Genomic DNA, 12368 nt, shown 5'->3' with positions numbered 1-12368 from the left:
GGGGTGTCCTTCCTCACTGCTACATGCAGCAGAAAACCATAAAGATACACTACCCTATATGCTGCTGATATTGTTCTGTGTGTATGTCCTCCAAACCCTGTGCCCCCTGCCAAGACATCACAGGTCCCCAGATTTTTCCTAGAATGCATGGATAGAAACAAGTTTATACATTATGGTAAATACAGACTCTCAATCACAGCTGTGATAGAGCAAAGCTCTACAGACAAAACTGAACTTTTATTTGTAAGACCATTAACATGATTGTGTCAACAACTGGCTATAAAACCATGGGAAAGTTGTTGCATAACATAGCCTTTATATCTATCTGCAATAGGAAAATGACCCTTTGTTAAGCTGTCTATCACAGTAAGTCAACCTATGCTTCACAACTCCAGCTATGTGAATAACTGGAGTTGACGTACCTTAGGTCGAGTTACCATGGGGTGTACACCACGGGGGAGGGACGGCGGGGGGGCGATGGGAGTTCTCCCATCGACTTACCTTACTCTTCTTGTCAGGGGTAGAGTACAGGGGTTGACTGGAGAGCAATCTGCAATTGGTCTGGCAGGTCTTGACTAGACCTGCTAAATCAACCGCCGGTGAATCAATCCCAGAGCATTGATCCCAGCTGTAGTGTAGGCTTGCCCTTGGCAATTGTTTTCAGCAATGGGTATGTCTCCACTTCCCCCACCATGCATTCGCAAAACCCGTGTTGAAAGTGATTTAATTACTGGTGCTCCTGGAACAAAACTATTTTCAGTAGCATTACAAAAAGTATAAAGGAATCATGTTAAAAACCATTTTGTCCACTAGCAGTTCTCTCTGCTGGCACTGAAAGTAATTTAACCCTATGCTGGTAACCACTGTCACCAATGAATAATTCCTGAGGCCATGTCTACACTTACCGGGGATAGATGCTGCTGCAATCGATGCAGCGGGGGTCAATTTAGCGGGTCTAGTAAAGTCCTGCTAAATCAACTGCAGAGCACTCTCCAGTGGACTCCAGTACTCCACCAGAATAAGAAAGTAAGGTAACGTGATGGGACAGCGTCTCCCGTCGACACTGCACAATGTAGACACCGAAGTAAGTTGACCTAAGCTACATTGACTCCAACTACATTATTCACATAGCTGGAATAGCATAACTTAAGTTGACTTACCCCGATAGTGTAAACAAGGCCTGATTTAGTAAAGTGGGCCTTTCTATGTACTCAAACTAACAATCCAGCACCAGAGAAATGTAATTGATGAACAATACACTGCTACCTCGATATAACGCCACCCGATATAACATGAATTTGGATATAATGTGGTAAAGCAGTGCTCGGGGGGGGGGGGGGGGGCTGCGCACTCCAGGGGATCAAAGCAAGTTCAATATAACACGGTTTCACCTATAACGCGGTAAGATTTTTTGGCTCCCAAGGACAGCGTTATATCGAGGTAGAGGTGTATTTAATAGAACAGAGTATTAAATATCTCCTTGAAAATATTATAAAAAACAGCAAAATTCTATAGGAATCAACTTAAGATAAACCCAAGTAAGACACACACAAACCAAAATAAGTGTCCACACGGGGGTTTGCATAAAGTTAGCTAATTTCTTTTATGAAGATTTAATTGAAACCGGTGCAACTGTCTGAGGCAGACAACAGCAAACTTATAGACACAAACTATAAAACAGGTTCAAACCAATGTGACAAACACAGTATTCTAATTATGCATGGCACTTAATTCTGACTGCAATATTCAAATTACAAGGATAAAGCAATCAACATTAACAGATTAGGCAACAGATATAACTGTGACAAGAGGCGCAAGGATAGGTCAACTACAAGGAGGAACAACTGACCATTTTTAAATCAAGTTTGGATGTTTTTCTAGAAGATATTCTCTAGTCTAAACAGGAATTATTTCAGGAAATTCTATATAATAAAGGTCAGACTATGTGATCACAGTGGTCCCTTCTGGCCTCATAATCTATGAATCTTCTGAACCACAAAAATCAGAGAGGGAAGCGACCAATTTTTAAGAGGGTCATATCAGGTCAATTCATCTGCCAGTGCAAACCTCTACAATAAGTGCCCAGGGCTGCAGGTGGTGAAAGTGGGCCAATTTACTACACTTCTGCTTTTGAAAAGATTCCAAACAGTGTTACCTCCCAAACATCCCTCCCCGCCTCCTGAAAATCACCAATTCACAATACTGTAGTGGAAACAATTTCTGAGTTGTACTTTAAGCTAATTCCCTATACCCTCACTAGTCTCTCCCCCAACTTCTCCAAAATAGCAGGTTTTACTAAAGCACCTGATGGACCAGGTAATTATCCCCAGATAAAAAGTGAGACAAAAAGATAAAAGTTATACATGCAGTAAATAAAGCAACATTGATTCGGGGTGGGGGGTGTTAAACTGGTTAGCTGTTATTCCCAGAGAACTAAAAACATAATTGAGACAAATTAGTAGAGATAGGGAAATCTGTGCGCACAGCCTGGATAGGAAAAGATGTGCAAAAATTAAGCCAACTGGCGCAACCCCATCCCAAAAAAAGAAAAAAATGGCACAGCAAGAGCATATAAGTACAAAGTAGTGGAGACAGTATGTGGGTTCACAGAAAGGAAGGAAGAAGTGTAATGCGAAGATGATGAGGGATCTTAGGGAAAGATTTGAGGACAAGTAAATAAGATCAGCGGGGGTAAAAATCACAGTGCGGGAAATAGTTTTTTGGAGAAAGAATTACAGCAGGGGAATAATTATGGTGGATGAATCCTCCACACTGAGGGACAAAGAACGATTAAGGGGAGGGTGAAAGGATCCCAGTTAAAGGAAAACAGATCACTGTAAGGCTTTGTTACAGAGCTGTTAGTGGGTGGCAGAATATTAACTGGACAATTATAAGGATTTAGTTGAGGAACACTGAGAACTATGGAGATAGTCATTGGGTAGGGGCAGAAGAGGGTTACAGGGAAAGTCACTGAGGATGAAGGGAGAGTAGGGGGCTTTGGAGAGTAGTTAGTTGCACAGTCTTAAAGAGTGGGAGGAGGTTGGAGGGAACTGGGATGATATGGGGTCAGGGATAACTGAGATGATGCAGCAGTCTGGCGGTGAGGGGCTGTGGAAGAGAATATTCTGGAGTGACTGGGATAATATTGGGAACGAGAGGGGCTGGCCACAGGGGGTGAGAGGGCCAGCCACTGAGGCTGCCCCTTGGGGAGGAGGGGGGCTCCAGGAGCAATACTGAGGCATGGTGGGGGCTGCCCCCTTGCGCGGAAGGCTCCTGGGGCGACACTGGGGCGCTGGCGGGGGGCTGCCCCTTGGGGCGACACTGGGACAGGAGGGGGGAGGCTCCGGGGCGGTACCGGGAAAGGCATTTCCAGTGCGTAGTTCGAGGCCTCTCACTAGAGGCCGAGCCGGGGGCAGAGGGGCCGGATCCCCGGCCGGGCTCGGCCCCACCCCGGGGCTGGCGGGCCAGGGCATAAACGCGCCCGAAGGGAAGAACGAGCAGCGGCGGCGGCCGGGCCTCCCCTGCGCGGCGGCTGCGGAGCGACTCCGAGCCAGGCCCCGCCGCCCGTCCCGCTCCCGCCGCCTCCCCGCGCCCGTCCCGCCGCCGCCGGCCTCACTGCGACACCGCGGCGCCGCCGAGGCCTCGGCACTCACCAGCATCGCGCGTCCCGCAGAGTCAGGCCCGGCCGCGCCGCGTCCGCCCGCCCCTTCCGCCTCCGCCAGGCCCCGGATCCGCCGCCGCCTCCCTCCCGCCCCGCGCGGCCCCAGAGGAGGAGCAGCGAGCACCGCCCCCGCCGCACAGCGCGCCCCGCCCCGGCTGCCACCCGCCAGCCCGCGGGGAGAGAGCGCCGGGGCCTGGCCGCACGCGGGGCAAGCGGCGCTCGCTCGCTCCAGCGCCGGGGTCTCCCCAGTAGCAGAGCGGGGGGGGGGGCACCCAGCTCCAGACCAGGCTGATTCCCCAGCACCCACCTGCCAACACCACCCGCTCATTCCCAGGGAGAGAAATGAGGTTGAGTGACCTAGCGACACTTGGGGAGCTCGCCTCCCCGTCACACTAGGATGGAGAAAGAGGGGGCGCTAACTAACCCTTCAGCAACTGCGCGCACACACACACACCCCGCACTCAGCGCCAGAGAGAATGGAAGACTGAACCCTCCCACAGCCGGTATTAGAGAGGAAGGGCGGGGAGGGCTAGCTAAAACCCTTGCCAAGTTAATATACTTTTATTTATGCCAGTCACGTTGGTCATTGAGCCCTCTGTTGCCCTCCCTTGGAGGATGGATGTAATATTACATTTGATATCAACATATCACAATGTAGTGGTATATCTCGTGGGGAAGATCAAGTGCCCTCAAAGTCACATGCATCCGACGAAGTGGGTATTCATCTACGAAAGCTCATGCTTCAATACATCTGTTAGTCTATAAGGTGCCACAGGACTCTTTGCTGCTTTTACAGATCCAGACTAACATGGCTACCCCTCTGATACTTGACACAACGTCACAGAAATTGGAGGGATGGCTATAACTCAAACTTGTTTTTTGTTAATTCGGACAACTTGTGCTGAAGTGGCACAACTCCAGTAGTGGCCACAGTTTGACTGAAAGAGGTCTCGTTTGAGTGAGACTCAGCCCTGTTCTGTTGACTGGGGCAAGTGTTGAAGCGTCAGGCCCATTTATTTTTTTTATTTACAGATATTTAAATGAGAGCTAGAGGATGTGATGATGTTAGGGTAATGTATTGCCTCACTGGGTAGGCAGAAGTCATAGCAGACAGGAATTATAGAAGGAGACATTGAAGGCCTGGTGCTGCTATATGACATTGAGCTGCTTGTAACATTTTCAGTTATTGCAAGTTAAGCTGAGTTGAACCTGAGCAGTGTTTGAAGCGGAGACTTAATTCAGTAGTTGCCATTTGCTCCCTATAAGCGATACCCTCACGTGGCAATGATGGCATTGTTCTGGTGGAAGTGCTGCCTTTCACAAGACAACCCCTCTGAAGTTACTAAAGACTGTAGGGCATATCTTGCAAAACTGAGAGCATCCTGACAAAGCAGCAGTTTAGATAATATACTGACTAGTTCTAGTGCCCCTGCCATTCAGTTGGCTATATCTTCACTGTCTGTCCTAAACTGGTGTCTGTTACTCACTATTAAAGAGGTTTCCCACTGAAAAAGGAGAGGGGATGGGATTTAGGGACCCTTACACTTGAGAATTTTGCTGTGGCAGGACTCTCTCTGCACCCCATCATTACAAATAGTGCAGAAACAGATCCACTGGCCTTTCTCTGCAGATGGAGGGCCAGATTCTGATCGTAGTTATACCAAAGGAAATCTGGAGTAACTGCATTGAAGTCAATGGTGTTACTCTGCTTTTACACCAGTATAAAGGACATCAGAAACTGGCCCAAGGAGTGCAACACTCAGAGTATACTATGGGTACAAGTTGCACAAACAGTAGAGAACCAGGCTCGGGGAGAATATTCCTTTACACCCTGAAATTATCAGCTCACACTTAGGCACCACAGGCTGTGCACCATTTTCAAAATTTGGCCGTTAAAAATACCCCACAAATAGCTGTTGTCCACACAACTTCTTCAAATAATTATTTCCTTATACAATAAAATCTTCTCCAGAACCATCCACTGAAGTGAACATAATCAAATACATGGAGACAGCTCCTCTAAGAAAACAGTGCTGGCATAGCAGTCAGGAAGCACCACTTTGGAAGCAGGGTCAGTAGATGTGATGGACCCTATTTGCCAACTGTGGAGCATTGCATCATGTGCACTATGATTGCTCATGAAAAATTGTTTTACAAGCACTATCCCTGGGCATGACATAGCCCTTCCTATTTGCCAGAGCAGGAGTTATGTATTAGAGGTGAAGTTAATGCACCTGATGAATAACATGCAGCCTTCTTGGTCTTCTTGTTAGTCAGGACAAAGACGATCAGAGGGAAGAGGAAACCAAATATGAGGTGGGGAAACAATTATTAATAAATGAGGCCAATGATGATAAAATCTCTGAAGGTTTGTTTTAACTTCATTTTGCAATATTATAACATTTAATTAAATGCATATACCATTAAAGTCAGCATTGTTTTCAAATGCTAAACCAAGGAGAGGATGGGGCCACGCATAAGAGAAGAGGGGAGAAAAATCTGTCAAGGAGTGAAAAAGAAGAAAGGAAAAAGCGTGTATTATCATGCACAAACAACCATTACCATCTGGTTCTGAGTCCTATAGCACGACAAAGAAAAAGAGAGGTTTCTTAATCCTGCAACAGAAACTTGAGATCATAGAGAAATTTGAGCATGGCATCCCAGCAAGGAAAAAAAAACTTTCACTAGAGTATAATTGTGGTTTGCAAACTGTGTATGACTTGAACATGGGCAAGTCATGGATCTGTAAGTTTATTCCTGACGGTGACAGCATGTTTGGTGTGCTAAAGAGGAAGCCTGAAAAAAATCTTCATTGGAGGCTGTAGATGTTTCTTCATATACATGGTTCAAACAGAAACATGCTGAAGGAATTCCGGTTTCAGGACCAATGATAGCAGAAAAAGGCAGGGAATTTCATGCAAAAATGAACATTATTGTCAGGCCCTGCCTCTCAGTAGTCATGCCTAGTGGTTGGAGTGGAGCTAGAAACCAGACATTGGATTGGGACTGTGCTGAGGGTAGTGCTGGAACAAAGATATGGGAACAGGCCAGTATCAGAACCGAGATCAGTGTCTGGAGACAAGCCAAACTGAGTACTATAGCCAGAGTCCAGATACAGGCCGAAGCCAGGTGATCAGAGTCCATAAACAAGCCAAATCAGTACTGTGACGCTGACAGACTAGCTCAGCATGACGCTGGCAGACCAGCTCAAATCAAAGCCATAGGCCAATTCACTTGTTAGAGTAGAACAAAGAGGGATGTTACCACATTACATTTACCTGGCATATGAACCAGTAATTACATTTACACTAAATTTACCTATTGGTTGCTATTGCCTTACATTATGTATATCCCTGTACTTAATTAACCCTAGATCAAAAGTGTTTGTTAGTGAGAATTGATGTGTAAACTTCATGCAAACTAATGAAAAATTGTTTGGATTGCTATGACTAAATGCATTGTGTATATCTCTGTAATTAGATTGCCCATCAAACAGGATTGGAGCCTTGGAACTGTAAATGAAGAAGCATGCTAAGGAAAAGCCCATGTTGTGACAGAAAAAAACTTGCCAGATTGCTTTCCAGGGAAAACAGCTATAAGAATGGATCCAGGGAATGATCTTGTATCTCTGAGTTGTTTGGACACTTTCAGGGAGCATTCGAGATGCAAGACACAGATCCCCAAAGTCACTTGGGGTAACCCCAAGAGACTTATGGAAAACTAAGAAATTATTACATCTTTGCTATCATTTTGGACTTACAAACTTGGACTCATCTGTTAATGTATTTTACCTACTCTAAACCACTCAATAACTCTCTTCCTTTTCTTAGCTAATAAACCTTTAGTTTACTAGAGAAATTGGCGGCTAGCATTGTTTTTGGTGAGATGGTCATGAGTATCCATTGACCTGGGGTAAGTGACTGACCCTTTGGGATAGTGAGTATAATGTGAGGTGATTTTTGATTTTAATAACTTTTCACCACAAAGTTTACTTTGTCTGGGCGGCAAGATGCTCTGGAGAGCCTAAGCGGATTGTTGTGACTCCATGGTAAGACTGGTATAGTGATCCAGGAGTACACATATGTGAAATCTAATTATAGAATAAACCACCCGTTTGGGGTGTCTGCCCCGTTTTCTGACAGTCTGACCTGAGATTGCCGCTCTCAGTTGTGAGCTACTCTAGACAGGGACCATAGCTGAAGTCCAGATACAGGGCAAAGGTTGAAGCCTGGTGGTCATAGTCCAAGAGGGTCAGGAGGCAGAGGCAAGACTGGAGCGGGCCAGTAACAAGAGTGGAGCAAGGTTAGGGTTGGGCAAGGACAAGACTGGAACACAGCCCAGGCAAGGCTGGAGTAGGAACCAGATCAGGAGCAGGCTGGGCATGTAGGGAGTCTGGCCCACTGCAAGGCTGCAAGAGGGTTCCTGGCTGGGTAGTGCTGTTGCACAGACTCATCTGCAGCTCTGCCGGGGTTGGAGGAAGTACCTGAACCTGAGGATTATCTGACCCAGCCTCTACTCCTGGATAGGCTGCTGCTCCATCCTTGAAGACTGAGTCACTGCAGGCTCTGTGGGAAGATTAAGTGCAGCTGAGTTGTTGGTTCCTGCCTGAGTGCTGCCTCATCACAGCTCTGTTGTAGGGGCACCTATTGAGCCTCTGGGGATAGGCAGTTACAGGCCTGCCCACATCGAAAACCCCCACACCCAGCCTAAGGGGAGGAGCCACAGGACCCAGGCATAAAAAGATTACAGGGAACTGTGACACTGCATCCCATATTCTTCAAAGAGATTATTATTATGATATGATTATGGCATAACAACAATGTATTTTATACAAGATAGGTCATGTGAAATATTGTAAAGGTTATGATTTACTGAATATGATTATCCTATTTGTATGCATGTATCATTTTGGTATCTGAAGTTAGGAATAGTGTCTATGTATCTATTACAAATATGTTTACACTTGGGGAATGCCCACTAGACAAGAGACTGTTAGTCTAGATGGCTGGCCGGAAACGGCCCATTCAAGTCAATGGACCATTAGGAACAACAATAGGTCTTAGAAGAAGCTAATCTCCCACCCAGGAGCCTTCCTGAGGACCCTACAAACAGCCTCTGAGTCATGGTTGTTATGACACTACAGGGACATGTGACCAGATCACTTGGTACTGGACTCCATCTTGGAATACCAGTGTTTTTCCACTGAAAGGCATGGGAACAAAGCTTGGAGACAAAGGGTTCCCACCATATGCAAAAGCTATTTAAGGCAGGGGAGTGACATCAAGGTTGTTCACTGACTCCCCACCCAAAGAGACTCCTGGAAATACCTGAGGAACAAGGAATGAACTGGGGGGAGTGCTGGATCCAGGCTAGAGGGATTTTTAGCCTGTGAAAGGAATACCTGGGGATTCCAAGCTGTAATCAAGTGAAGCTTGTCCCTTAAGAGCCTGAAGCCAGCTTATATAATCAGTTAGGGTGAGAATTTGCTACTCATATCCAATCTCTTTAGTATATTAAGCTTAAATTGTGTTTTTGTTTATTTGTTAGGTAACCTGCTTCGATCTGTTTGCTAGCCCTTATAATCACTTAAAATCTATCTTTTGTAGTTAATACATTTGCTTTTGCTTTAATCACAAGCCAATGTGTGGGATTTATAACTTGGGGCAAAAATCTGTTGTATATTCTCTCTCCACATTGAGGGAAGGAGCGAATTTCATGAGCTTATGCTGTACAGACTTCTGTGCAGTGCAAGACAGTATTCTTTTGGGTTTACACTCCAGAGGGGGGTGTGCTCTTGAGCAGCTGGGCAGTTCCTCACTGTAGCCTCCCCATGCAGAGCTGATCACAGCAGCCTGTAAATTCTGCAGCTCGGTGTGTCCATACCTGTGTGAAATCTGGTGAAAGAGCAAGCTTGGAGAGCTTGGTAACTTATCACAGAACCACAGTGTGAGAGGGAGCCAAGGCTGGTGGATCAGGGGGGCTTAGTGGTACCCAAGTTGCAGGTGGCACCCCAGGGGGAACCCATTACAGGACAACAAATGAAAAAACAGGTACAAGAGTGAGGGTCACAGGTTCAAAAGCAGGGATGCAGAGGGAGATACCAAGCAGAGAACCCTGGACAGCACCCACTGCTCTTCAAAGGTGTCTGGGGAGCCAGTGTACACAGTCCAAAGCAGGGGTCCCCAATGTGGTGCCCGCGGGTGCCATACGCCCGTGTCCTGGCCGCTGAAATGCCACTGAATTTCTGCAGCGTTTTGGCGGCGATGCCTCTCGATGATGTCATTTGTCGGCAGCAAGTGACGTCATCGAGAGGCGTCACCGCCGAAACGCTGCAGAAATTCGGCGGCATTTCGGCGGATGCTCCACGGCCGCCACGGTCCTTTGTCTGGCGCCCACCAGACGAAAAGGTTGGGGACCACTGATCCAAAGGAACTCTGCCCAGAGACGTGACTTAAGGGAGGATCAGAAGTAGGCCCCAGTGTTGCAGAGCACCTCTCCATCCAGCTTCCTCCACCATGGCCAGAGCCAGGAGAAGGTTGACGAGGAGGTCTCATGACTTCATGGCCAATTGTGGGGCCACAGATGGGGTGTGCAAGATCAAGAGGTGCAGGGAAAAGTCCGCCAGAACGTAAGGAGAAGGTTTTGGAGAAGCCAGAAAAGGGGCTTTATCCCAGTGCATTTCAATGTAGATGTGCACAAGATCACCCTCTCACCATGGAAGGGGCAGGTCTCAGGGGAGGTAGTGAACTGCGCCAGGTACATGCCTGTGTTCACAGTTCCGTGAAGGAGCTGCCAACTAATATCCCCATTGGGCTGTGGGGCCAGGGTGGAATATGGACTGGCCCATCAGGTTTCCTCACCCTCGATGGGTGGTAGGAGGTCCCGCCTCGTGGTGTAGGGGCAAGACACGAGGCTGAAGAAGTGAAGGGTGAGGAGCACAAGCATGTATTGCTGTTTCCTAGGTGCAGTTCGGAGGCAGACTGGCTGCATGTCATGCAGCCAGCTCAGGTGGTGCGTAGGGGGCAGCAGGGGAGGTTTGTGGGGCAGAGGCCCAATTCTGAGGTCTGGTGGAGTGAGCAGGGAGCACTCCCTTGCAGGGCCTGCTCGAGGAAAGCACAAGAAGTGGGTGGTAAGGCTAGCCTCAAGCAGCCCTGGTTTGGCTGCTAGTTTGCCTCACAATTACCAAGCCTTTCGTGGCAAGACAAGGGTGGCTAATGCATTTTAAATCACGCCATGGAATGTGTGTGCTTTGCATATGAGGAGAAAAGCTTTTCACAGAGAGTGCAGCATCCAAAAATTTCAAGGATAGATTCCATCTGTGCATTGAAATGCACTTTTTTTTTTTTTACCAGATCAAGTGTGCAATGCTGATGAGACAAGTGTTTTTTGGAAATGTCTTCCAGGTTGCACTCAGTTGTGCCTGGATATATGTCAGGCACGAAAATGATCACTTTCATGTGCTGTGCCAATGCAAGTGGGAGGCATTGTTTGCAATTGGCTTGTATGGACAAAGTCAAAAGGTCACAGTCATTCAAGGACACAGATGTTCAGCATTTGGCAGTTCATTACTATCACCAGAAGGCAGCATGGATGGACAGGGATATTTTCTAAGACTGATTTCATGCAACCATCCACAGAAATAACAGTTGCTCGAAAAAGCAATTATATTGATGGACAGTGCTCCCTCACATCTTCAGGAAGAGCAACTGATGATAGATAACCAGATTTTTGCCATACTCTTGCCAAATGTGACTTCAATTTGCAGCCAATAAACCAATTTATAATTCAGACTTTTAAAAAAATTACAGAAAAATATTATGGAAAAAATTATTAACTGAACAACATGACGTTTATTTTTTTGGAAGTCACTGACTCTGAAAGATGCTATTTATGGTTCTGCAAAGGCATGGAATGATGTCAAAGACATCACATTTCAACATGCCTGATATTAACTGTGGCCGGATCTTGAAGACACACATTTCCTTGATTTTTAAACAGACCCAGAGGAAAACAATGATATTATTGAAATTATAAATCACCATCATGGTTTTGAAGAAGTGGATGAAGAGAATATCCAACAATGGCTCCTGTGTGACAGCAACCATCCCTAATACCAAATTTTAGATTATTCTGAGATTAATGTTGCTGTTCAAGGGGAAAATCAGGAGAAGAAGGCAGACAGTGAATAAGACATGACTGAGGACACAGTGCAGAATCTTCAGAATGTGTTTATGGTCTTTGAGCAACAAGATTATATGAGAGTATTCTGATATCCTGCAGCTGCATTCAATGTGTGACAAAGTGAGACATAAGATTTCTACAGGTCTCTTTCAAAAATCCGTTCCAGACAATTCCAGATAACAGAAACCTAAAGTACTACTTGTACTGTTAATTACATCCTAATATACTATTCTAGTATATTTTTTCATTGATCAATAAAGTAATGTTGGTTTGATGCAGTATAATTGATTTCTTTTAAAAAAATCCCAAAATGTTGTCACTCACAAAGGGTGTCCCAACCATTAATGTGGATTAAAGTTTATACAGTACATTACATATTAAATACAGTATTAGAAACGATGTATCTTTATTTATAGGTATGACAGCATTATTCAACTATAAATTTTTTTCTTTTGTGATTTGTTCTGCTGCGTCTTACAGATAGTTTGTTTCCTTTCTCATGACCTTAAGTGTATGGAGATGATTT

The 12368-nt window shown here is 45.9% G+C and overlaps 1 protein-coding gene across 4 annotated transcripts in view; it reads right to left on the bottom strand.

Moving 5' to 3' along the window:
* CUL1 (cullin 1) overlaps window positions 1-12368 on the bottom strand; it is a 120809-nt gene that overhangs the window by 86246 nt on the left and 22195 nt on the right. Inside the window, exon 1 of one of the 4 annotated variants that reach the window (XM_039524356.1) lies at window positions 8145-8168. The exons of 1 other annotated variant lie outside the window; for it this stretch is intronic. The gene's annotated coding sequence lies outside the window, so the exon portion shown is untranslated. Of the gene's footprint in view, window positions 1-3653; window positions 3730-4085; window positions 4108-8144; window positions 8169-12368 lie in introns of those variants that run through there. 2 more of the 4 variants (XM_039524357.1, XM_039524354.1) reach the window with 2 other exon arrangements.

The sequence above is a fragment of the Mauremys reevesii genome, linkage group 2 (genome assembly GCF_016161935.1).
Source record: "Mauremys reevesii isolate NIE-2019 linkage group 2, ASM1616193v1, whole genome shotgun sequence".
Taxonomy (NCBI): domain Eukaryota; kingdom Metazoa; phylum Chordata; order Testudines; family Geoemydidae; genus Mauremys; species Mauremys reevesii.
The sequence above is the reverse complement of the archived record's forward strand: the minus strand, read 5'-3'. Positions and strand labels throughout refer to the sequence as shown.